The following is a 26,333-nucleotide window of genomic DNA, read 5'->3' as shown; positions in this document are numbered from 1 at the left end:
CATACACAGCAAAGGAGAGATGTTGTTTACACCTAGTGATGTCAGTGGTATTGAGTGACATCACAGCACAGTGCTAAGGCTCCTGGGCCTGGACACAGCAGCGGCTGCAATATCTCAACGGAGAATACGTTTATATCTATGTGTGTGTGTGCGCATATATATATATATATATATATATATATATATATATATTTCTCCGCCGAAATCACTTTTAAACCCATTTCCACCTTTTTTTCCCTTCTCTTCCTCTTACTTTTTTTTCACGTTTTTTTACGTTTTTCTCCTTTTCGCCTCTTTTCTGGGCGTATTATTCTTCTTTTTCTTCTTTTTTTTCGTCTAATGCATACCCCATCAGTGCAGCAATGCTTATTCAATACCGCCAGCAGATGGAGACACTGGGGGATAATTTTCTAAGGATTTATACTGATTTTTCCTGTCTGAATTTGTCGCACAGAAAGTTGCAGGCCAAATATGTGTGACATTTCTGCGACTTTAGCTTCTAGAGCATTTTTACAACATTATACATAGGTGCTGAATACATAAAAAGCGACTGTTCAGCGACAGACAAGTCGCATCGGCTGAAAGTAGGCCAGAATGTCAGTCCATGTTGGAGCAGGTTTAGATACAGTCTAAAGCATAGATCTCAAAGTCTGTGCACAGAATTTAGCAAGGGCCTCGCACCTTCTGATGCATCAGGTAGGTGCACAATAGCATAGCCTAACCCTCTGTACTTTGGTCTATATTGATGCGGGACATAGACAGCCAGCTGATGACCAATCCATTAGTGCAATGGATGGCTGGAAGCATTTGTCTTTGCCTTTGCAATACCACAGAAGCAATGCATGGTCAATGTACAGCAATGACACACCTGTGTGAACAGCCAGGAGACCCCCCCCCCCCATGTTATGTTACATAGTTACATAGTTAGTACGGTCGAAAAAAGACATATGTCCATCACGTTCAACCAGGGAATTAAGGGGTAGGGGTGTGGCGCGATATTGGGGAAGGGATGAGATTTTATATTTCTTCATAAGCATTAATCTTATTTTGTCAATTAGGAACATTCAGCACCCACCCGCTATCAAGGCAGCTGCCTATCATGTCATGCCCTACCTGCACAGGTGTGCTGGCTACTCAAATGATCCAATTAAGGAGGCCATTTAGTCAGCAGCAGCAGAAGTCCTGTGCCTGGACGCTCCAACAGGGGCCAGACACAAGCAGAAGCAGAAGCAGCAGAAGCAGCAGCAGCACCACCTTTTGTTTTTTGGCTGCAGCAGCAGCAAGGCCCACAGGGCTGGCTAGCTGGCTAGCCAGCAAGCAGGTAGCAATGAAAGTAGGAATCTTTCTTTTTAACCCTGTAAGGGGGTGGTGCACTGTACCCGAAGATACTGCCATATCGGGTCAATGCATAGGGCGACGGAAGCAAGCTTCGAAATCGGCCCCCGTTCTCAAAAATCCATTTAATATATGGTCCCCAGATAGGGGACGTATCAGATATTAAACTGATAAGAACAGATACTACACTTGATCTTAGCCAAAAGGCCGAGAAGCGATAACCGTGAAAGGGGCGGGCCCAACAAGGTCCCCTTCATGGGCACTATCACTGCTTGCTGTCAGGGAGGCTGCCAGACAATTTTCCATGCACACTCTGGGCTGGGGGGCAGTCAACCACCAGTACACACAGCAGAACCTAAACCCATACCATTATTGCTAAGCAGCAAGACAGGGGCCCATTGCACTCCCACGGGGCCTTTTTAAATGCAATCCATAACCCGGATTTGCCAGGAACCCTTCTTACTCCTCCTACTTGCATGTGACACTGGGCTTAGGATCTGCATAGGAAACACACACACAAGCACACACCTACCTTTGTTGCCTGCAGATGCCTCCTTGGCTGTCCCCAAACGGTATCAAACCAACACCCACGGGAAGCTGTAAGCATAGAGGACATGCCTGCACCCCATTGGACTTACCTGTGTGGGTTAAATCCGGGTTATTTGACAACCTATGGCGGTGATGGTTCTGCTCAGGCAGAGCAGTGCTGATGCTCCTCATAAAGCTGTCGCTGCTGTGAAGGTTCTAGGTGACATCACAAATCCCTTTGGTTACATACACAACAAAGCTGGGTTGTTGTTGTTTACACTCTGCAAGGCCTGTGGAAGTGAGTGACATCATAGCACTGTAGTTCTGAGGGTTCAAGATGGATGCAACAATCTCCTGTTGCTTCTATGAAGGCCGTAATAGACGACATCACCAAACAGCTCCATAGTCACATACACAGCAAAGGAGAGATGTTGTTTACACCTAGTGATGTCAGTGGTATTGAGTGACATCACAGCACAGTGCTAAGGCTCCTGGGCCTGGACACAGCAGCGGCTGCAATATCTCAACGGAGAATACGTTTATATCTATGTGTGTGTGTGCGCATATATATATATATATATATATATATATATATATATATATATATATATTTCTCCGCCGAAATCACTTTTAAACCCATTTCCACCTTTTTTTCCCTTCTCTTCCTCTTACTTTTTTTTCACGTTTTTTTACGTTTTTCTCCTTTTCGCCTCTTTTCTGGGCGTATTATTCTTCTTTTTCTTCTTTTTTTTCGTCTAATGCATACCCCATCAGTGCAGCAATGCTTATTCAATACCGCCAGCAGATGGAGACACTGGGGGATAATTTTCTAAGGATTTATACTGATTTTTCCTGTCTGAATTTGTCGCACAGAAAGTTGCAGGCCAAATATGTGTGACATTTCTGCGACTTTAGCTTCTAGAGCATTTTTACAACATTATACATAGGTGCTGAATACATAAAAAGCGACTGTTCAGCGACAGACAAGTCGCATCGGCTGAAAGTAGGCCAGAATGTCAGTCCATGTTGGAGCAGGTTTAGATACAGTCTAAAGCATAGATCTCAAAGTCTGTGCACAGAATTTAGCAAGGGCCTCGCACCTTCTGATGCATCAGGTAGGTGCACAATAGCATAGCCTAACCCTCTGTACTTTGGTCTATATTGATGCGGGACATAGACAGCCAGCTGATGACCAATCCATTAGTGCAATGGATGGCTGGAAGCATTTGTCTTTGCCTTTGCAATACCACAGAAGCAATGCATGGTCAATGTACAGCAATGACACACCTGTGTGAACAGCCAGGAGACCCCCCCCCCCCCCCCCATGTTATGTTACATAGTTACATAGTTAGTACGGTCGAAAAAAGACATATGTCCATCACGTTCAACCAGGGAATTAAGGGGTAGGGGTGTGGCGCGATATTGGGGAAGGGATGAGATTTTATATTTCTTCATAAGCATTAATCTTATTTTGTCAATTAGGAACATTCAGCACCCACCCGCTATCAAGGCAGCTGCCTATCATGTCATGCCCTACCTGCACAGGTGTGCTGGCTACTCAAATGATCCAATTAAGGAGGCCATTTAGTCAGCAGCAGCAGAAGTCCTGTGCCTGGACGCTCCAACAGGGGCCAGACACAAGCAGAAGCAGAAGCAGCAGAAGCAGCAGCAGCACCACCTTTTGTTTTTTGGCTGCAGCAGCAGCAAGGCCCACAGGGCTGGCTAGCTGGCTAGCCAGCAAGCAGGTAGCAATGAAAGTAGGAATCTTTCTTTTTAACCCTGTAAGGGGGTGGTGCACTGTACCCGAAGATACTGCCATATCGGGTCAATGCATAGGGCGACGGAAGCAAGCTTCGAAATCGGCCCCCGTTCTCAAAAATCCATTTAATATATGGTCCCCAGATAGGGGACGTATCAGATATTAAACTGAGAAGAACAGATTTTTTTTTTTTTTTTTTTTTTTTATCTAAAGCCGAGGAACGTGCTTTCGATTCACCCAAAGTGCAAGAAAAAGTGCAAACGTGTTACACTAAAAAAACGTGCACAAAGGATGCGGTCTATCGCAAGCCCTTCTCCGATAGGAGAGAGGCCCCCCAACAAACCTTACCCTTCGCCTCCGGACCAAAAGGTACCTGCGAGGTTCCAGGTTCGATGTCCCTTTTCGCCGAAGCTACTAGGGGACCACAAATGCTCCCGGCATCCCCCTTGGCGTTAGCCAAGGTATCTGCCCGCAGAGCCGATTACGGTAGGTACCCTGCCAAAGCAGAAGTACCCGGGGTGTTTGCAGGGAGGTGCGGAACCTAATGGCCACACACACCTCCCCTAGACCGCCAGGAGGGACACCCAGAAGGGCTACCGCATCCTGACAAATCCTGTGAACACACAACACGCAAAAAGTGACACAGTGAGACAAAAAATAAATAAATAAGTGAATGTGTGCAGATATACTGCCCGGACATCCGGCCGGATCTATAAAAATTTCTCTGATCCTAGCCAGAAGGCCGGGAATCAAGAGGTGAGTGCCACAAGGTGAAGAGATTATGGTGCCCGTGCTTCAACTCAGTGAGCCTATTCTCCCAGTGAGTTTCGGCACCTCGGGGTCACCACTCCCCGAGGCACAAAAGTACCTCGGCTCTAGACCCTCTCAGCCTCATGGCGAGACCCGGAGGGAACAGGTCACATCGGGGCAGCCGTCGAGCTGATTCCTCAGAACCAGCCCCGGAAAGCCCTGGTACACCTGCATCCTCCATGCAGCACCCATCCCCACCAGCATGAAAACTGAGAAGAACAGATACTACACTTGATCTTAGCCAAAAGGCCGAGAAGCGATAACCGTGAAAGGGGCGGGCCCAACAAGGTCCCCTTCATGGGCACTATCACTGCTTGCTGTCAGGGAGGCTGCCAGACAATTTTCCATGCACACTCTGGGCTGGGGGGCAGTCAACCACCAGTACACACAGCAGAACCTAAACCCATACCATTATTGCTAAGCAGCAAGACAGGGGCCCATTGCACTCCCACGGGGCCTTTTTAAATGCAATCCATAACCCGGATTTGCCAGGAACCCTTCTTACTCCTCCTACTTGCATGTGACACTGGGCTTAGGATCTGCATAGGAAACACACACACAAGCACACACCTACCTTTGTTGCCTGCAGATGCCTCCTTGGCTGTCCCCAAACGGTATCAAACCAACACCCACGGGAAGCTGTAAGCATAGAGGACATGCCTGCACCCCATTGGACTTACCTGTGTGGGTTAAATCCGGGTTATTTGACAACCTATGGCGGTGATGGTTCTGCTCAGGCAGAGCAGTGCTGATGCTCCTCATAAAGCTGTCGCTGCTGTGAAGGTTCTAGGTGACATCACAAATCCCTTTGGTTACATACACAACAAAGCTGGGTTGTTGTTGTTTACACTCTGCAAGGCCTGTGGAAGTGAGTGACATCATAGCACTGTAGTTCTGAGGGTTCAAGATGGATGCAACAATCTCCTGTTGCTTCTATGAAGGCCGTAATAGACGACATCACCAAACAGCTCCATAGTCACATACACAGCAAAGGAGAGATGTTGTTTACACCTAGTGATGTCAGTGGTATTGAGTGACATCACAGCACAGTGCTAAGGCTCCTGGGCCTGGACACAGCAGCGGCTGCAATATCTCAATGGAGAATACGTTTATATCTATGTGTGTGTGTGCGCATATATATATATATATATATATATATATATATATATATATATATATATATATATTTCTCCGCCGAAATCACTTTTAAACCCATTTCCACCTTTTTTTCCCTTCTCTTCCTCTTATTTTTTTTCAAGTTTTTTTACGTTTTTCTCCTTTTCGCCTCTTTTCTGGGCGTATTATTCTTCTTTTTCTTCTTTTTTTTCGTCTAATGCATACCCCATCAGTGCAGCAATGCTTATTCAATACCGCCAGCAGATGGAGACACTGGGGGATAATTTTCTAAGGATTTATACTGATTTTTCCTGTCTGAATTTGTCGCACAGAAAGTTGCAGGCCAAATATGTGTGACATTTCTGCGACTTTAGCTTCTAGAGCATTTTTACAACATTATACATAGGTGCTGAATACATAAAAAGCGACTGTTCAGCGACAGACAAGTCGCATCGGCTGAAAGTAGGCCAGAATGTCAGTCCATGTTGGAGCAGGTTTAGATACAGTCTAAAGCATAGATCTCAAAGTCTGTGCACAGAATTTAGCAAGGGCCTCGCACCTTCTGATGCATCAGGTAGGTGCACAATAGCATAGCCTAACCCTCTGTACTTTGGTCTATATTGATGCGGGACATAGACAGCCAGCTGATGACCAATCCATTAGTGCAATGGATGGCTGGAAGCATTTGTCTTTGCCTTTGCAATACCACAGAAGCAATGCATGGTCAATGTACAGCAATGACACACCTGTGTGAACAGCCAGGAGACCCCCCCCCCCCCCATGTTATGTTACATAGTTACATAGTTAGTACGGTCGAAAAAAGACATATGTCCATCACGTTCAACCAGGGAATTAAGGGGTAGGGGTGTGGCGCGATATTGGGGAAGGGATGAGATTTTATATTTCTTCATAAGCATTAATCTTATTTTGTCAATTAGGAACATTCAGCACCCACCCGCTATCAAGGCAGCTGCCTATCATGTCATGCCCTACCTGCACAGGTGTGCTGGCTACTCAAATGATCCAATTAAGGAGGCCATTTAGTCAGCAGCAGCAGAAGTCCTGTGCCTGGACGCTCCAACAGGGGCCAGACACAAGCAGAAGCAGAAGCAGCAGAAGCAGCAGCAGCACCACCTTTTGTTTTTTGGCTGCAGCAGCAGCAAGGCCCACAGGGCTGGCTAGCTGGCTAGCCAGCAAGCAGGTAGCAATGAAAGTAGGAATCTTTCTTTTTAACCCTGTAAGGGGGTGGTGCACTGTACCCGAAGATACTGCCATATCGGGTCAATGCATAGGGCGACGGAAGCAAGCTTCGAAATCGGCCCCCGTTCTCAAAAATCCATTTAATATATGGTCCCCAGATAGGGGACGTATCAGATATTAAACTGATAAGAACAGATACTACACTTGATCTTAGCCAAAAGGCCGAGAAGCGATAACCGTGAAAGGGGCGGGCCCAACAAGGTCCCCTTCATGGGCACTATCACTGCTTGCTGTCAGGGAGGCTGCCAGACAATTTTCCATGCACACTCTGGGCTGGGGGGCAGTCAACCACCAGTACACACAGCAGAACCTAAACCCATACCATTATTGCTAAGCAGCAAGACAGGGGCCCATTGCACTCCCACGGGGCCTTTTTAAATGCAATCCATAACCCGGATTTGCCAGGAACCCTTCTTACTCCTCCTACTTGCATGTGACACTGGGCTTAGGATCTGCATAGGAAACACACACACAAGCACACACCTACCTTTGTTGCCTGCAGATGCCTCCTTGGCTGTCCCCAAACGGTATCAAACCAACACCCACGGGAAGCTGTAAGCATAGAGGACATGCCTGCACCCCATTGGACTTACCTGTGTGGGTTAAATCCGGGTTATTTGACAACCTATGGCGGTGATGGTTCTGCTCAGGCAGAGCAGTGCTGATGCTCCTCATAAAGCTGTCGCTGCTGTGAAGGTTCTAGGTGACATCACAAATCCCTTTGGTTACATACACAACAAAGCTGGGTTGTTGTTGTTTACACTCTGCAAGGCCTGTGGAAGTGAGTGACATCATAGCACTGTAGTTCTGAGGGTTCAAGATGGATGCAACAATCTCCTGTTGCTTCTATGAAGGCCGTAATAGACGACATCACCAAACAGCTCCATAGTCACATACACAGCAAAGGAGAGATGTTGTTTACACCTAGTGATGTCAGTGGTATTGAGTGACATCACAGCACAGTGCTAAGGCTCCTGGGCCTGGACACAGCAGCGGCTGCAATATCTCAACGGAGAATACGTTTATATCTATGTGTGTGTGTGCGCATATATATATATATATATATATATATATATATATATATATATATTTCTCAGCCGAAATCACTTTTAAACCCATTTCCACCTTTTTTTCCCTTCTCTTCCTCTTACTTTTTTTTCACGTTTTTTTACGTTTTTCTCCTTTTCGCCTCTTTTCTGGGCGTATTATTCTTCTTTTTCTTCTTTTTTTTCGTCTAATGCATACCCCATCAGTGCAGCAATGCTTATTCAATACCGCCAGCAGATGGAGACACTGGGGGATAATTTTCTAAGGATTTATACTGATTTTTCCTGTCTGAATTTGTCGCACAGAAAGTTGCAGGCCAAATATGTGTGACATTTCTGCGACTTTAGCTTCTAGAGCATTTTTACAACATTATACATAGGTGCTGAATACATAAAAAGCGACTGTTCAGCGACAGACAAGTCGCATCGGCTGAAAGTAGGCCAGAATGTCAGTCCATGTTGGAGCAGGTTTAGATACAGTCTAAAGCATAGATCTCAAAGTCTGTGCACAGAATTTAGCAAGGGCCTCGCACCTTCTGATGCATCAGGTAGGTGCACAATAGCATAGCCTAACCCTCTGTACTTTGGTCTATATTGATGCGGGACATAGACAGCCAGCTGATGACCAATCCATTAGTGCAATGGATGGCTGGAAGCATTTGTCTTTGCCTTTGCAATACCACAGAAGCAATGCATGGTCAATGTACAGCAATGACACACCTGTGTGAACAGCCAGGAGACCCCCCCCCCCCCCCCCCCATGTTATGTTACATAGTTACATAGTTAGTACGGTCGAAAAAAGACATATGTCCATCACGTTCAACCAGGGAATTAAGGGGTAGGGGTGTGGCGCGATATTGGGGAAGGGATGAGATTTTATATTTCTTCATAAGCATTAATCTTATTTTGTCAATTAGGAACATTCAGCACCCACCCGCTATCAAGGCAGCTGCCTATCATGTCATGCCCTACCTGCACAGGTGTGCTGGCTACTCAAATGATCCAATTAAGGAGGCCATTTAGTCAGCAGCAGCAGAAGTCCTGTGCCTGGACGCTCCAACAGGGGCCAGACACAAGCAGAAGCAGAAGCAGCAGAAGCAGCAGCAGCACCACCTTTTGTTTTTTGGCTGCAGCAGCAGCAAGGCCCACAGGGCTGGCTAGCTGGCTAGCCAGCAAGCAGGTAGCAATGAAAGTAGGAATCTTTCTTTTTAACCCTGTAAGGGGGTGGTGCACTGTACCCGAAGATACTGCCATATCGGGTCAATGCATAGGGCGACGGAAGCAAGCTTCGAAATCGGCCCCCGTTCTCAAAAATCCATTTAATATATGGTCCCCAGATAGGGGACGTATCAGATATTAAACTGATAAGAACAGATTTTTTTTTAACTTGACTACCCTTACGGGGGCAACTTTATTAAAAATTAAATAATGTTAACAAAGTTGTCTAAATATGTCAATAAATACAGTTACATATAAATAACATATTTACAACATATTAAAACATAAAATGGGCACTTGGTGGCTTTACAAGATAGAATTCCATTCTTTTAAAAACCATTTTCTAGATAAAAGCGGAAATCTCTTCTTGTCTAAAAGATAGTACTGGTACATTTCATAAAAACAGATAGATAAAATGTCCTTCACAGATAAAACCTCATGCTTGAACAATAAAATATTCCTGGCCTTCCACAGAGCTGCCTTCACACAGTTTATGATCTTCCATGCAATAGTCTCTTGAGTCCGTGTTGGGCATTCCAGGCAACCATAAAAAACCACTGCAATATTTAAGTCTTTTAGTCCAGTTATCCTTTTTACCAGAGGGAGTATCTTTGTCCATATTTTCTGCGAGTAAAAACAAGTCCATATTAGATGGTGCACGGTCTCCTCTTGTCGGCATCCCTCCCTCGGGCAGGTTGCAGAGTTGGATAATCCTCTTCGGTGCTGGAATGCCCGGCATGGAAGACACTCGTGTGCGCAGCTCCAGGCCAGGTCCTTCTGTGAATTAAAAAGATAATTAATACTCAACATCTTCCAAATCTGTATACACTCCTGTTCGTTAAAATTTTTGATGGGAGTCACGGTACTGGTTTCTTTTATTTCCTTTAGTAGTTTTTTGCTATTGCACAGATCCTGAACACTTTTACCTTTAAAATTATATAAGTTTAAAATTTTTCCTAAAATCATGTATTGAGGGGGTAAATTCAAAGAATAAGGGCAACTTAAAACTGTAGAAAACCAGCCGTTCCTCCGCATAAAATAACCAGTATTAAAACGAACAAAATAAGACCAGTAGCTATCTTTAAAAACAGTAGTAAAACACATGCTAAAAAACTTTATTAAAAGGAAAGCTTTAAAATCTGGAAAATCCTTACCGCCCCTGGAGTTCGGTTTTATCACAATTTGTCTCTTTAATTTTTCGCTCTTAGAACTCCAAAAGAAAGTAAAACAAGCTTTTGTTATTTTCTTTAGAACCATTTCGGGGGGTGGGAAAACCAGACTTAAATACAATAAAATAGGTAAAAGCACCATTTTTGTAATTAAAACCTTCCCTTCCATTGTAAGTTCTCGCATGTTCCACATACATATTTTCTTATTTATTTTTTGAGCCACCAAGTCCCAGCTATTAAAACCATTATTAGACTCGTCAAAGGAGACACCTAAAATCTGCACCGACTCAGACACAGGGACGGGCACATCATACAAAGGCATTCCGCCTATGTTTAAAATGTTACTTTTGTTAAAATTGACTTTAAAACCGGAGGCACAATTAAAATATTGAATCTGTTTTAGCGTCTTCTGAAGCGATGGGGTGTCCCTGCAAAACACCGCAACATCGTCCATGTACCCCACTACCTTCGCCTCTAGTCCCCCTCCTCCTGGCAGGGGGACTCCATGGATCTGCTTATCCTTTCGTATTGTACATAAAAGAGGCTCTATTGCGCAAATGAAGAGTAGTGGGGACAAGGGACACCCCTGCTTCACTCCGGAATTTAAAATCACGCCCTGTGTCTTAAAACCATTTACTAAAATTTTACTAGTACAGTTATCATAAAAAGCTCTAAGAGACAATAAAAAGCCATCAGGTATACCCATTTTCTCTAAAACCTTAAAAAGATAAAAATGTGACACCCTGTCGAAAGCTTTTTCAAAATCTATGGATAAAACCGCCAGCTTTCCTTTTCTTAATTTGGTGTCGCTAATTACATCCTTTAAAAGGTTTAGGTTCTCCCATAAACTCCTCCCAGGCACCCCACAGACTTGGTTTGTATGAATTATTTTATGGATTACGTTCTTTAAGCGGTTAGCACACAGTTTCGCCATTATTTTATAGTCGCAGTTCAGAAGGGTGATTGGTCTCCAGTTTTTGAGTTCCGACCGGTCTCCCTTTTTGAATAGCAGGGAGACATCACCCTTCTTCCATGAGCCTGGGAGGATTTTAGACTTAAAGACTTCCGTAAAAAGGGAGAACAAATCTTCTTTTAAAATACCATAAAAAGTAACATAAAATTCAATGGGAATACCATCCGGCCCAGGCACTTTACCTGTTTTAAAACTCTTGACGGTCTCTAAAATCTCCTGCTCTGAAATATTCTGCAATAAAAAAGACTGTGAGACAGGATCTAAAAAATTGGTGATCTCCTTTAACGAGTCATTCATAAAACATTCATCAATGTGTTTTACATTAAAAAGATCCGCATAAAACTCTTGCACCTTTTTTAAAATACCCTGTACATCATTCACTCCTTCAATGTTTTCTATTAACCTTCTATTTTCATGTATTTTCTTAAAAAAATACCTGGAGCAGGTCTCGTTTTCCTCAAGATGCTGTATTCGAGACCTAAAGATAATTTCTTTTCCTTTCTGCTCCAGGCACTTAGTTATTTCTTTTTTAAGATCATGTACCTCCTTCTCCACCTCCATCCCATGTGCTCTGAATTTGTACAGGGTTTGCAGACGAGTATTTAGGATATTATAAAATTCACGTTTTTCTTTAGCTTTCCTAACCCCAACACGGATAAAAAATTCTTTTATTTTTAGTTTCATTTTTTCCCACCAGATACTGGTGGGAGTGTTGGGGTCTTTTACTCGTCTGCATTCCTTGTAAAAGGTGATAAAATCTGATAAAACCTGCGGATCTTCAAAAAGGGACAAGTTTAACTTCCAGGCATTCCTACCAGTTCTCCTTTTAAAATCACTTTTAACTTTAAAATACAATAATTTATGGTCAGAAAAAACATTGGTAAAAAGATCACAGTTAAAAGGCAGTACTTGATAAGAACAAAAAATAAAATCTATCCTGGAGCTACAGCTTGCATTGCTCCAGGTAACACCGTCTTCCTCTGGTACGTTAAAATTACATTTTTTAAAAACATCAGTGAGATTAAAATCTAAAATCAAGTTTTTTAACATAAAAGACGTCTTATCATAGTTCCTACTCACTGCGTTCGAAAAACGGCGTTCTCCCCTTAAAATACAATTAAAATCACCTGATAAAACAAGAGGACTAGAATTGTTCATAAAAAGGGGTAAAATCTCCAACATTTTTATTCTTTCATTCTTATCAGGAGAACCATAAAAATTTAAAAACTGCCATTTAATACCATTAATAAAAGCGCTGACCAATAAAATTCTGCCTGGTAAAATTTCGTTAAAACTCTCAATTAAAACGTTCCCTTTAAAAAGTATGGCGACCCCTGCTGATCTGGACTCATTTGATCCAGACCAGACTGATGGACCGTGCACCCAATCATCTTCATATTCTTTATAATTTAATCTGTGCGGGATGCCACATTCCTGCAGGAAAAGGACGGAAGCAGCAAAAACCGACAAGTAATTAAATAGGGCAACCCTTCTTACTCTGGCGCTCACACTTCTCACGTTCAAGGACAGACCGGACAACTCAGCCATGGGAATGTACAAGAAAACGTCTTACACCTCTGATTCCCCCTCCGAAGCCTCATACCCCCCAAAATCTGACTCAACTGTACGCATAGAGGAAGCAGGAGAGGAGGCACCATCACTCAGCCGACCCCCCTCCTCCATCATGATTGAGGCATAGTTGTTCTCGGGCATCCTGGCAATCAGGGCTCCAGACTCATTGGGTTCTTCCACCTCTTGCCCCTCCATAGGGGTCGGGTGTTCACTTAGTTCCGTCTCTGGTACCTCAGAGACGGTCACCCCTGAAACCTCCTCCTGGCAGGGAGGAGGGGGGGTATCCCCTATGGGGACCTGTGGAGGAGCGTCACTTGGGTTCCCTGCATCCGCAGGTACTTCCATCGGCTCCCCCTGGACCGCCTCCGAATAGAGTCTTCTGGAGCCCCTCCGCCTTTTAACCTTCACCTCTCCACCCGGATCATCGCTCTCAGGGGGACCCTGAGCCAGAGGTTGCTGAGGAGCGGATTCGGCCGCCGTCCGCTCCTCTCTTAACCCAGCATGCTCCTGGGGGCCAGTTTTTCCACCACTTGCACGTTTTTTGGCCATCCTCTGCTCTTTAGGGTCCCCTCCTTTTGCCTGAGGGGGGTCTTTCTCCTTCTCCATCTCACCGCTTACCTCTTGTGGGGGGGTAATCACTGGCTCTGCTTGCCTCGGCTGGTGTCCCGGTTGCTGTCCTTGCTGCCTCCAGGGTTGCCACTGCTGCTCCGTCCTATGTCTGTGGGGACAAGAGGAGAAAAGGTGACCGAATTGTTGACAGAAATTGCACCTCCCTCCTCTTGTGCTGTGTGCTACCACATTTTTTGCATGTACTTTCACAGTTTTCTTTTGTGTGTCCATATCTGTGACACTTCCTGCAGTAGCTTGGCATCCCCGCATAAAAGAGGTCGCCACACATATTATTTATTTTAAAACGAGCTGGTGGTAGTTGTATTCCCCCTGGCAATCTGTCATCTTTTTTGCATGTAACCTGAAATCTCCACTTAGATGTCCAGATGCCACAGCTGTTCATGATTTTTCCTCTGCACTCAACCTTACTAAAATAGACTTGTAAAAAAAACTCAACATCGTGTAGGTTGGCGAAAGGGGAATACATCTTTACTACCACCAGCTTAATATCGTCTAGAACGTGCTCAATAATCCGGACACCCTGAAGCTTTTTGTCTTTACTCGCAGCAGCTCTGGTAACAAAATCTCTGTGGATGCCATTTTGTGTGAACGTCACATCAAAAATTTTACGCTTCGGGTAGTCCTGGATTGCCAATATCTCGCCCTTCTGTATTCCGAAAACTCCTCCGAGCACGTCCTCTACTACGAATTTCAAATCGTCCGCCCTTTTGGTATCATCCGTGAGAATGACTCTCACGGTGTTTTTGATCCTTGCGTATGCCGGCACAGAACCTGGATCCGGATCATCATCCATGGTTCTAACCTCTCTCCACCCGAAGGTCTTGAGAGGCGATCGCTACTCGTTACCCTGGGACTAGGCCCTCTCCCCAATAGCAACAAGTGGGTGAAGCCCAGGCAATAAACCTGGGCGATCCCACAAGGCCGAGGAGAGGGGTACCCGAGTACCTGCTGACCAGACCTCCTGTATTACTACACTTGATCTTAGCCAAAAGGCCGAGAAGCGATAACCGTGAAAGGGGCGGGCCCAACAAGGTCCCCTTCATGGGCACTATCACTGCTTGCTGTCAGGGAGGCTGCCAGACAATTTTCCATGCACACTCTGGGCTGGGGGGCAGTCAACCACCAGTACACACAGCAGAACCTAAACCCATACCATTATTGCTAAGCAGCAAGACAGGGGCCCATTGCACTCCCACGGGGCCTTTTTAAATGCAATCCATAACCCGGATTTGCCAGGAACCCTTCTTACTCCTCCTACTTGCATGTGACACTGGGCTTAGGATCTGCATAGGAAACACACACACAAGCACACACCTACCTTTGTTGCCTGCAGATGCCTCCTTGGCTGTCCCCAAACGGTATCAAACCAACACCCACGGGAAGCTGTAAGCATAGAGGACATGCCTGCACCCCATTGGACTTACCTGTGTGGGTTAAATCCGGGTTATTTGACAACCTATGGCGGTGATGGTTCTGCTCAGGCAGAGCAGTGCTGATGCTCCTCATAAAGCTGTCGCTGCTGTGAAGGTTCTAGGTGACATCACAAATCCCTTTGGTTACATACACAACAAAGCTGGGTTGTTGTTGTTTACACTCTGCAAGGCCTGTGGAAGTGAGTGACATCATAGCACTGTAGTTCTGAGGGTTCAAGATGGATGCAACAATCTCCTGTTGCTTCTATGAAGGCCGTAATAGACGACATCACCAAACAGCTCCATAGTCACATACACAGCAAAGGAGAGATGTTGTTTACACCTAGTGATGTCAGTGGTATTGAGTGACATCACAGCACAGTGCTAAGGCTCCTGGGCCTGGACACAGCAGCGGCTGCAATATCTCAACGGAGAATACGTTTATATCTATGTGTGTGTGTGCGCATATATATATATATATATATATATATATATATATATTTCTCCGCCGAAATCACTTTTAAACCCATTTCCACCTTTTTTTCCCTTCTCTTCCTCTTACTTTTTTTTCACGTTTTTTTACGTTTTTCTCCTTTTCGCCTCTTTTCTGGGCGTATTATTCTTCTTTTTCTTCTTTTTTTTCGTCTAATGCATACCCCATCAGTGCAGCAATGCTTATTCAATACCGCCAGCAGATGGAGACACTGGGGGATAATTTTCTAAGGATTTATACTGATTTTTCCTGTCTGAATTTGTCGCACAGAAAGTTGCAGGCCAAATATGTGTGACATTTCTGCGACTTTAGCTTCTAGAGCATTTTTACAACATTATACATAGGTGCTGAATACATAAAAAGCGACTGTTCAGCGACAGACAAGCCAGAATGTCAGTCCATGTTGGAGCAGGTTTAGATACAGTCTAAAGCATAGATCTCAAAGTCTGTGCACAGAATTTAGCAAGGGCCTCGCACCTTCTGATGCATCAGGTAGGTGCACAATAGCATAGCCTAACCCTCTGTACTTTGGTCTATATTGATGCGGGACATAGACAGCCAGCTGATGACCAATCCATTAGTGCAATGGATGGCTGGAAGCATTTGTCTTTGCCTTTGCAATACCACAGAAGCAATGCATGGTCAATGTACAGCAATGACACACCTGTGTGAACAGCCAGGAGACCCCCCCCCCCCCCCCCATGTTATGTTACATAGTTACATAGTTAGTACGGTCGAAAAAAGACATATGTCCATCACGTTCAACCAGGGAATTAAGGGGTAGGGGTGTGGCGCGATATTGGGGAAGGGATGAGATTTTATATTTCTTCATAAGCATTAATCTTATTTTGTCAATTAGGAACATTCAGCACCCACCCGCTATCAAGGCAGCTGCCTATCATGTCATGCCCTACCTGCACAGGTGTGCTGGCTACTCAAATGATCCAATTAAGGAGGCCATTTAGTCAGCAGCAGCAGAAGTCCTGTGCCTGGACGCTCCAACAGGGGCCAGACACAAGCAGAAGCAGAAGCAGCAGAAGCAGCAGCAGCACCACCTTTTGTTTTTTGGCTGCAGCAGCAGCAAGGCCCACAGGGCTGGCTAGCTGGCTAGCCAGCAAGCAGGTAGCAATGAAAGTAGGAATCTTTCTTTTTAACCCTGTAAGGGGGTGGTGCACTGTACCCGAAGATACTGCCATATCGGGTCAATGCATAGGGCGACGGAAGCAAGCTTCGAAATTGGCCCCCGTTCTCAAAAATCCATTTAATATATGGTCCCCAGATAGGGGACGTATCAGATATTAAACTGATAAGAACAGATACTACACTTGATCTTAGCCAAAAGGCCGAGAAGCGATAACCGTGAAAGGGGCGGGCCCAACAAGGTCCCCTTCATGGGCACTATCACTGCTTGCTGTCAGGGAGGCTGCCAGACAATTTTCCATGCACACTCTGGGCTGGGGGGCAGTCAACCACCAGTACACACAGCAGAACCTAAACCCATACCATTATTGCTAAGCAGCAAGACAGGGGCCCATTGCACTCCCACGGGGCCTTTTTAAATGCAATCCATAACCCGGATTTGCCAGGAACCCTTCTTACTCCTCCTACTTGCATGTGACACTGGGCTTAGGATCTGCATAGGAAACACACACACAAGCACACACCTACCTTTGTTGCCTGCAGATGCCTCCTTGGCTGTCCCCAAACGGTATCAAACCAACACCCACGGGAAGCTGTAAGCATAGAGGACATGCCTGCACCCCATTGGACTTACCTGTGTGGGTTAAATCCGGGTTATTTGACAACCTATGGCGGTGATGGTTCTGCTCAGGCAGAGCAGTGCTGATGCTCCTCATAAAGCTGTCGCTGCTGTGAAGGTTCTAGGTGACATCACAAATCCCTTTGGTTACATACACAACAAAGCTGGGTTGTTGTTGTTTACACTCTGCAAGGCCTGTGGAAGTGAGTGACATCATAGCACTGTAGTTCTGAGGGTTCAAGATGGATGCAACAATCTCCTGTTGCTTCTATGAAGGCCGTAATAGACGACATCACCAAACAGCTCCATAGTCACATACACAGCAAAGGAGAGATGTTGTTTACACCTAGTGATGTCAGTGGTATTGAGTGACATCACAGCACAGTGCTAAGGCTCCTGGGCCTGGACACAGCAGCGGCTGCAATATCTCAACGGAGAATACGTTTATATCTATGTGTGTGTGTGCGCATATATATATATATATATATATATATATATATATATATATATATATATTTCTCCGCCGAAATCACTTTTAAACCCATTTCCACCTTTTTTTCCCTTCTCTTCCTCTTACTTTTTTTTCACGTTTTTTTACGTTTTTCTCCTTTTCGCCTCTTTTCTGGACGTATTATTCTTCTTTTTCTTCTTTTTTTTCGTCTAATGCATACCCCATCAGTGCAGCAATGCTTATTCAATACCGCCAGCAGATGGAGACACTGGGGGATAATTTTCTAAGGATTTATACTGATTTTTCCTGTCTGAATTTGTCGCACAGAAAGTTGCAGGCCAAATATGTGTGACATTTCTGCGACTTTAGCTTCTAGAGCATTTTTACAACATTATACATAGGTGCTGAATACATAAAAAGCGACTGTTCAGCGACAGACAAGTCGCATCGGCTGAAAGTAGGCCAGAATGTCAGTCCATGTTGGAGCAGGTTTAGATACAGTCTAAAGCATAGATCTCAAAGTCTGTGCACAGAATTTAGCAAGGGCCTCGCACCTTCTGATGCATCAGGTAGGTGCACAATAGCATAGCCTAACCCTCTGTACTTTGGTCTATATTGATGCGGGACATAGACAGCCAGCTGATGACCAATCCATTAGTGCAATGGATGGCTGGAAGCATTTGTCTTTGCCTTTGCAATACCACAGAAGCAATGCATGGTCAATGTACAGCAATGACACACCTGTGTGAACAGCCAGGAGACCCCCCCCCCCCCCCATGTTATGTTACATAGTTACATAGTTAGTACGGTCGAAAAAAGACATATGTCCATCACGTTCAACCAGGGAATTAAGGGGTAGGGGTGTGGCGCGATATTGGGGAAGGGATGAGATTTTATATTTCTTCATAAGCATTAATCTTATTTTGTCAATTAGGAACATTCAGCACCCACCCGCTATCAAGGCAGCTGCCTATCATGTCATGCCCTACCTGCACAGGTGTGCTGGCTACTCAAATGATCCAATTAAGGAGGCCATTTAGTCAGCAGCAGCAGAAGTCCTGTGCCTGGACGCTCCAACAGGGGCCAGACACAAGCAGAAGCAGAAGCAGCAGAAGCAGCAGCAGCACCACCTTTTGTTTTTTGGCTGCAGCAGCAGCAAGGCCCACAGGGCTGGCTAGCTGGCTAGCCAGCAAGCAGGTAGCAATGAAAGTAGGAATCTTTCTTTTTAACCCTGTAAGGGGGTGGTGCACTGTACCCGAAGATACTGCCATATCGGGTCAATGCATAGGGCGACGGAAGCAAGCTTCGAAATCGGCCCCCGTTCTCAAAAATCCATTTAATATATGGTCCCCAGATAGGGGACGTATCAGATATTAAACTGATAAGAACAGATACTACACTTGATCTTAGCCAAAAGGCCGAGAAGCGATAACCGTGAAAGGGGCGGGCCCAACAAGGTCCCCTTCATGGGCACTATCACTGCTTGCTGTCAGGGAGGCTGCCAGACAATTTTCCATGCACACTCTGGGCTGGGGGGCAGTCAACCACCAGTACACACAGCAGAACCTAAACCCATACCATTATTGCTAAGCAGCAAGACAGGGGCCCATTGCACTCCCACGGGGCCTTTTTAAATGCAATCCATAACCCGGATTTGCCAGGAACCCTTCTTACTCCTCCTACTTGCATGTGACACTGGGCTTAGGATCTGCATAGGAAACACACACACAAGCACACACCTACCTTTGTTGCCTGCAGATGCCTCCTTGGCTGTCCCCAAACGGTATCAAACCAACACCCACGGGAAGCTGTAAGCATAGAGGACATGCCTGCACCCCATTGGACTTACCTGTGTGGGTTAAATCCGGGTTATTTGACAACCTATGGCGGTGATGGTTCTGCTCAGGCAGAGCAGTGCTGATGCTCCTCATAAAGCTGTCGCTGCTGTGAAGGTTCTAGGTGACATCACAAATCCCTTTGGTTACATACACAACAAAGCTGGGTTGTTGTTGTTTACACTCTGCAAGGCCTGTGGAAGTGAGTGACATCATAGCACTGTAGTTCTGAGGGTTCAAGATGGATGCAACAATCTCCTGTTGCTTCTATGAAGGCCGTAATAGACGACATCACCAAACAGCTCCATAGTCACATACACAGCAAAGGAGAGATGTTGTTTACACCTAGTGATGTCAGTGGTATTGAGTGACATCACAGCACAGTGCTAAGGCTCCTGGGCCTGGACACAGCAGCGGCTGCAATATCTCAACGGAGAATACGTTTATATCTATGTGTGTGTGTGCGCATATATATATATATATATATATATATATATATATATATATATATATATTTCTCCGCCGAAATCACTTTTAAACCCATTTCCACCTTTTTTTCCCTTCTCTTCCTCTTACTTTTTTTTCACGTTTTTTTACGTTTTTCTCCTTTTCGCCTCTTTTCTGGGCGTATTATTCTTCTTTTTCTTCTTTTTTTTCGTCTAATGCATACCCCATCAGTGCAGCAATGCTTATTCAATACCGCCAGCAGATGGAGACACTGGGGGATAATTTTCTAAGGATTTATACTGATTTTTCCTGTCTGAATTTGTCGCACAGAAAGTTGCAGGCCAAATATGTGTGACATTTCTGCGACTTTAGCTTCTAGAGCATTTTTACAACATTATACATAGGTGCTGAATACATAAAAAGCGACTGTTCAGCGACAGACAAGTCGCATCGGCTGAAAGTAGGCCAGAATGTCAGTCCATGTTGGAGCAGGTTTAGATACAGTCTAAAGCATAGATCTCAAAGTCTGTGCACAGAATTTAGCAAGGGCCTCGCACCTTCTGATGCATCAGGTAGGTGCACAATAGCATAGCCTAACCCTCTGTACTTTGGTCTATATTGATGCGGGACATAGACAGCCAGCTGATGACCAATCCATTAGTGCAATGGATGGCTGGAAGCATTTGTCTTTGCCTTTGCAATACCACAGAAGCAATGCATGGTCAATGTACAGCAATGACACACCTGTGTGAACAGCCAGGAGACCCCCCCCCCCCCCCCCCCCATGTTATGTTACATAGTTACATAGTTAGTACGGTCGAAAAAAGACATATGTCCATCACGTTCAACCAGGGAATTAAGGGGTAGGGGTGTGGCGCGATATTGGGGAAGGGATGAGATTTTATATTTCTTCATAAGCATTAATCTTATTTTGTCAATTAGGAACATTCAGCACCCACCCGCTATCAAGGCAGCTGCCTATCATGTCATGCCCTACCTGCACAGGTGTGCTGGCTACTCAAATGATCCAATTAAGGAGGCCATTTAGTCAGCAGCAGCAGAAGTCCTGTGCCTGGACGCTCCAACAGGGGCCAGACACAAGCAGAAGCAGAAGCAGCAGAAGCAGCAGCAGCACCACCTTTTGTTTTTTGGCTGCAGCAGCAGCAAGGCCCACAGGGCTGGCTAGCTGGCTAGCCAGCAAGCAGGTAGCAATGAAAGTAGGAATCTTTCTTTTTAACCCTGTAAGGGGGTGGTGCACTGTACCCGAAGATACTGCCATATCGGGTCAATGCATAGGGCGACGGAAGCAAGCTTCGAAATCGGCCCCCGTTCTCAAAAATCCATTTAATATATGGTCCCCAGATAGGGGACGTATCAGATATTAAACTGATAAGAACAGATTTTTTTTTTACATTTTTATTGAAAAAAACCCAAAAACTTAAATACATCACAAGAAAATTTTTACAATACTTCAAATACTGTTTTCCATAAATGTAAATTCCACATAGCTAATGCTTTTTTCTGCCCAAATCTCTTTTTATCAATTAAATAGTACAAGTAAACTTCACTGTATATCATCTTCAAACATTCTTTTTCACAAATAAAATCTCTTTTGAAGACAAGGATATTACGAACTTTCCATAATACATTTTTTGTACAGTTGATAAAAATCCACAAAATTCTCTCTTTTTCTTTCGTAACTCCATCACTTTTGCCATATAAAACAACTTCATGATTTAAAACTTTTAGACCTGTTAGGAATTTCAATAAAGAACCAATTAGTCTAAAAACCTTTTGTGCAAAATAACAATTCCAGAAAAGGTGCAAAACAGTTTCATCTATATTGCAATTTTCCCGGGGACAGACACATACAGCATTTAGACCTCTTCTATATTGGAAAAATCTTACCGGAAGACACTCATGGATAATCATCCATGCTAAATCCTTGTGCTCATTAAAAAGATATGGCTCGTTTACCTTTTTCCATATTTGTACACACCTATTATAAGAAAAATTAGAGACCATACATATTTCTTCTTGCAAATTTAACTGTACTTCTATCTTGCGAGCATCCCTCAAGGTTAACAAGTCAAAGTCTTTAAGGTTATACATACGTATAATTTTTTCTAAGATGGCATAATGTTTAGGCGGAGTTAAAAGTACAGGAGAAGATAATGATAAAAACACCCATTTTCTTCTTCTAAAAATATGTCCCGCAGAGTACTTTAAAAAACAGGACCATACACTTTTCATAAAAAGTCCCCTAAAACACCAACTAAAAAACCTTAAGTATAAAAATTTTCTAATACAGGGAACCTGTTTTCCTCCATTTTTTTGTGACTTATACATAATATCTCTTTTTAATTTTTCTGCTTTAGAACTCCATAGAAACTCAAAGAGAATCCTCTGAAGTTGCCTAGACATAAGTTCATTAGGAGGATAAATCATATTTAAATAGAGCATAATGGGTATTAGCATAGCCTTAATCACCAAAATTTTACCTTCTAAAGATAATTTCCTAAGGGACCAAAAGTCTACTTTCTTCTTTACCTTTTCTTTTACCATTAGCCAACTTTCCTCACCATTGTTATTTTTATCAAAGATGACTCCAAGGATTTTTATTTTTTCTGACTGTAATTTTAGGTTTGGTATTTGCACGTTTTCCCATTTACCTATATAAAAACAGTCACATTTAGATAAATTAAGTTTAAAAGCAGAAGCTTTACAAAAGAAATCAGTAACATCAACAACTCTTTGTAAAGAGAAGGCACTTTCACAAAAAACATTAATATCATCCATATAGCCACACACTTTAAGGGTGGCATTATTACCTCCAGGAACTGGCACTCCTTTTATTATTTTATCATTCCTTATTAAGTTTAACAGAGGTTCTATTGCACATATAAACAGTATAGGAGACAGAGGGCAGCCTTGCTTTACCCCTGATGATAAATTAATAAAATCTGTAAGGAAACCATTTATTAAAATCCTGCTAAAAGAACCTTTATATAAGAGAGCAATTTGCTTAATAAGTATGTTAGGAAAACCCATGCGTTGTAAAACCATCCATAAAAAACAATGTGATACTCTATCGAACGCTTTATGAAAATCTAGAGATAGAATGGCTATATTTTGATTCCGCTCTTGCTGATACCATATGACGTCCCTAATAGCATTTAAAGGTTCAGCTACACTCCTTCCTGGGACACCACATACCTGATCCACATGGATGACCTTGTGCAAAAATGGCTTCATTCTGTTAACAAAAATTTTTGACATAATCTTATAATCAACATTAAGAAGCGTAATTGGTCTCCAATTTTCTAAGCTGTTCCTATCCCCCTTTTTGGGGATCAGAGACACTATACCACTCCTCCAAGATAAAGGTAGAACATCAGAATTAAAAGCCTCCTTAAAAATATTAAGCAAATCATCTTTAAAAATTTCCCAAAAGGTTTTATAAAACTCTACAGGAAGTCCATCAGAACCTGGTGTTTTACCTGTGGATAAACTTTTAGCAGCAATTTCTAATTCTTGGCATCTTACTTCTGTGCAAAGTGCATCTTGGTCCTCCTTACTTAAACCACAATCTAAAGTGCTTAGGAGAAAATTAGCAGCAGATATATCAATGGGTTTCTCATTAAACAGATCTTGATAAAAGGATTTAGCTTTGGATAACATTCCTACATTAGTAGTTTCATCCTCAATGTTAATCATTAACTTTTTTGTTTCCATTACCTTTTTAAAAAAGAATCTTGTACACTTTTCATCCTTCTCTTTACATTCAACTTTGGAGTTAAAAATTATTTCTTTCCCTTTGTTAGTTATAGCCTTCTGAATATCACTTTTAACACTTAAAATCAGATCGTCTACATATACACCCAGCTCTTTGAGTTGATAATAGGTTTGTAGTTTTGTGTTAAGATCTCTATACCATTTCAATTTCTCTTTTGTTTTTTTAACACCCATCTTAATAAAATACTCTTTAAATTTTACCTTGCAGAATTCCCACCATGCTAAAAGAGAATTAAAATTAGTCCTTGAGTTCTGCAATTTTTTAAAAAGATAGATAAAATTACATTTAATTTCTTCATCTTCAAGCAAAGAGACATTCAGACGCCAGACTCCTTTGGCTCTGCAAACCCCATCAAACTTACATGTAGCAGATAAAATCTTATGATCTGAAAAAAAGGTAGAAGTCAATTGCATATTCCCATAAAATGCAAATCCAGAAGCAAAAATATAATCAATCCTTGACATATAAAGGCTATTCCCCCAGGTATACCCAGGGTCATTAGGGAAAGAGGTTCTCCACAAATCTTTTAAATTAAAATCAACTATAAAATCCTTTAGTTGTTTTTCAGTCTTATCTTTCCTTTGTTCAGATCCTCCAGCCCGCTCCTCTCCTGCCATTATACAATTAAAATCACCAGCGATGATAAGCGGGGATGAACCCGGTAAATAAAACTGAATTTTCTCTAATAAATCAGATCTTTCATCCTTATCTGGAGAGGCATATACATTTAAAAGTCTCATATTCATGTCATTATAAATAATATGAACGAGCAGGGCTCTACCGGGTACAATGTCTGTGAAGGAGGTAACTTTATACTCACTGCTCTTGAACAGTATGCCAACACCAGTCACTTTCCTCTCATTATCCCCTGACCACACAGACGGGCCAAGAGTCCATTCAGATCTCAAAGATGAATAATTGATATCATAATCAATGGCACATTCCTGTAAAAATAAAATGTCTGTAGGCAAAGAAGACAAGAAAGAAAATAAAGCAGCCCTCCTCTCTGGGCTCTTCAAACTCCTCACATTGAAGGAGGAGATATTAACACTTGGTAGCTCCTGGGTCATTCATTATCCTCAGACAAAGAACCCCAATCTGTAGGTGGTGACACAAATTCCTCAATATTAACAGGGTCGGATGCTGTTATAACCTTTTGGCAGACAATCTCCACGTTCCCCTCGTCCGCACTAACTCGACCACTCCTTTTGATGTTAAGGCCCTTTTCCTCTTTCCGGTCTCTGCTTTTCCTCTTTCGCCGTTCTTCTACATCCATCTCCTCTGTATCCCTTCTGGGCGGTCCAGGACCCTCAACTTCCATGAGAGGAGAACCCCTCACTTCTGTCTCAGGTCCCACGACCTTCCCCGGGGACACAATGCTTTTGGAGACATGAGCCACAGCAGGTATCACAGGAATTCCGGTAGCAGAAGACTCAGGCATCACTTTCAGGGTGTGGGTCTTAGGCACAGGCACAGCATCCATGGAGCTCTTCCTCATCGAGGGACCAGCCGACGTAGCCACAATATTGGCCCAGGAGCGTTGAGGACAATCCTTAAAAGCGTGTCCTTTCTGCTTACACACATTACACAGAATCTCATTTTGACAGTCCAAAGTGGTGTGGCCTTTTTGGCCACATCTTTTGCAAATAACCACTTCCTCTTTGCAAGATTCTTGTGTATGACCATATTCATGGCATTTCCTGCAATAATACGGCATCCCAGGGTAGAATAAATAGCCACGTTTACGCCCAATTAAAAAATTTGCAGGTGGGCGACACAGACCTCCAATTCCTCTCACATCTTCTCTGAACTTAACAGCAAACTTATGCTTTCCAGTCCAAAAGTCCATTGCATTCATTATTTTATGAGAGTATTTGACTTCCGTACAATATTGGTTTAAAAATAAGACAATGTCTCTTATATCCACGTATGGATCGTGCATAGTAACCACCAGTGGAACATCACCATTAGAATATAGAGCAATGAAAACAAGTCCTTTCATATCCTCCTCATTGGCAAGCTCCCGAACTTTCTCAAACATATGGTCACATGCAGATGCGGAAGTCAAGGTAAGAATGAAAAGTCCTTTACCTGGGTCTTTTAGGCAAAACACATCTTCTCTCTGAATGTGCAATAAATCCAGCATAATTCTCTTGACAAAAAATTCCAAAGTCATCTTCTCCTTTTTCTCCTCATCCACTTCAATACGGAAGGTGTTCTTAATCCGAGTTTCAGTATGCGCAGCAAACCTAAGGGTCGCCATGGGGGATCGCCTTCCCGTTCTTTGTAAGTCCTCCTCCTATAGCAGCATGAGGCTTAAGACGGCTAAAAAACCGCCGATGCCTCAAGGCCGAAGGTTCGACGAACTCAGAGCCCCTTGACAAGATACAAGATCTAAGCCAAAAGGCCGAGAAGCGATAACCGTGAAAGGGGCGGGCCCAACAAGGTCCCCTTCATGGGCACTATCACTGCTTGCTGTCAGGGAGGCTGCCAGACAATTTTCCATGCACACTCTGGGCTGGGGGGCAGTCAACCACCAGTACACACAGCAGAACCTAAACCCATACCATTATTGCTAAGCAGCAAGACAGGGGCCCATTGCACTCCCACGGGGCCTTTTTAAATGCAATCCATAACCCGGATTTGCCAGGAACCCTTCTTACTCCTCCTACTTGCATGTGACACTGGGCTTAGGATCTGCATAGGAAACACACACACAAGCAC

General features: G+C 43.7%; 7 non-coding genes and 1 pseudogene across 7 annotated transcripts; all 8 read right to left on the bottom strand.

Moving 5' to 3' along the window:
* Positions 1–1,363: 1,363 nt before the first annotated feature.
* On the bottom strand, positions 1,364–1,554 carry LOC130342564 (U2 spliceosomal RNA). The gene has a single exon (XR_008882179.1). It is a non-coding gene; the product is annotated as a U2 spliceosomal RNA (small nuclear RNA).
* A 2,096-nt stretch (positions 1,555–3,650) lies between these two features.
* On the bottom strand, positions 3,651–3,840 carry LOC130342595 (U2 spliceosomal RNA). The gene has a single exon (XR_008882210.1). It is a non-coding gene; the product is annotated as a U2 spliceosomal RNA (small nuclear RNA).
* Positions 3,841–4,533: 693 nt separating this feature from the next.
* On the bottom strand, positions 4,534–4,693 carry LOC130342598 (U2 spliceosomal RNA; annotated as a pseudogene).
* A 2,098-nt stretch (positions 4,694–6,791) lies between these two features.
* Positions 6,792–6,982, bottom strand: LOC130342562 (U2 spliceosomal RNA). The gene has a single exon (XR_008882178.1). It is a non-coding gene; the product is annotated as a U2 spliceosomal RNA (small nuclear RNA).
* A 2,094-nt stretch (positions 6,983–9,076) lies between these two features.
* Positions 9,077–9,267, bottom strand: LOC130342593 (U2 spliceosomal RNA). The gene has a single exon (XR_008882208.1). It is a non-coding gene; the product is annotated as a U2 spliceosomal RNA (small nuclear RNA).
* A 7,218-nt stretch (positions 9,268–16,485) lies between these two features.
* On the bottom strand, positions 16,486–16,676 carry LOC130342606 (U2 spliceosomal RNA). Its single transcript, XR_008882219.1, has one exon. It is a non-coding gene; the product is annotated as a U2 spliceosomal RNA (small nuclear RNA).
* Positions 16,677–18,770: 2,094 nt separating this feature from the next.
* Positions 18,771–18,961, bottom strand: LOC130342648 (U2 spliceosomal RNA). The gene has a single exon (XR_008882258.1). It is a non-coding gene; the product is annotated as a U2 spliceosomal RNA (small nuclear RNA).
* Positions 18,962–21,060: 2,099 nt separating this feature from the next.
* On the bottom strand, positions 21,061–21,255 carry LOC130342591 (U2 spliceosomal RNA). Its single transcript, XR_008882206.1, has one exon. It is a non-coding gene; the product is annotated as a U2 spliceosomal RNA (small nuclear RNA).
* Between the last annotated feature and the right edge of the window lie 5,078 nt (positions 21,256–26,333).

The sequence above is a fragment of the Hyla sarda genome, unplaced genomic scaffold (genome assembly GCF_029499605.1).
Source record: "Hyla sarda isolate aHylSar1 unplaced genomic scaffold, aHylSar1.hap1 scaffold_653, whole genome shotgun sequence".
NCBI classification, from domain to species: domain Eukaryota; kingdom Metazoa; phylum Chordata; class Amphibia; order Anura; family Hylidae; genus Hyla; species Hyla sarda.
The sequence above is the reverse complement of the archived record's forward strand: the minus strand, read 5'-3'. Positions and strand labels throughout refer to the sequence as shown.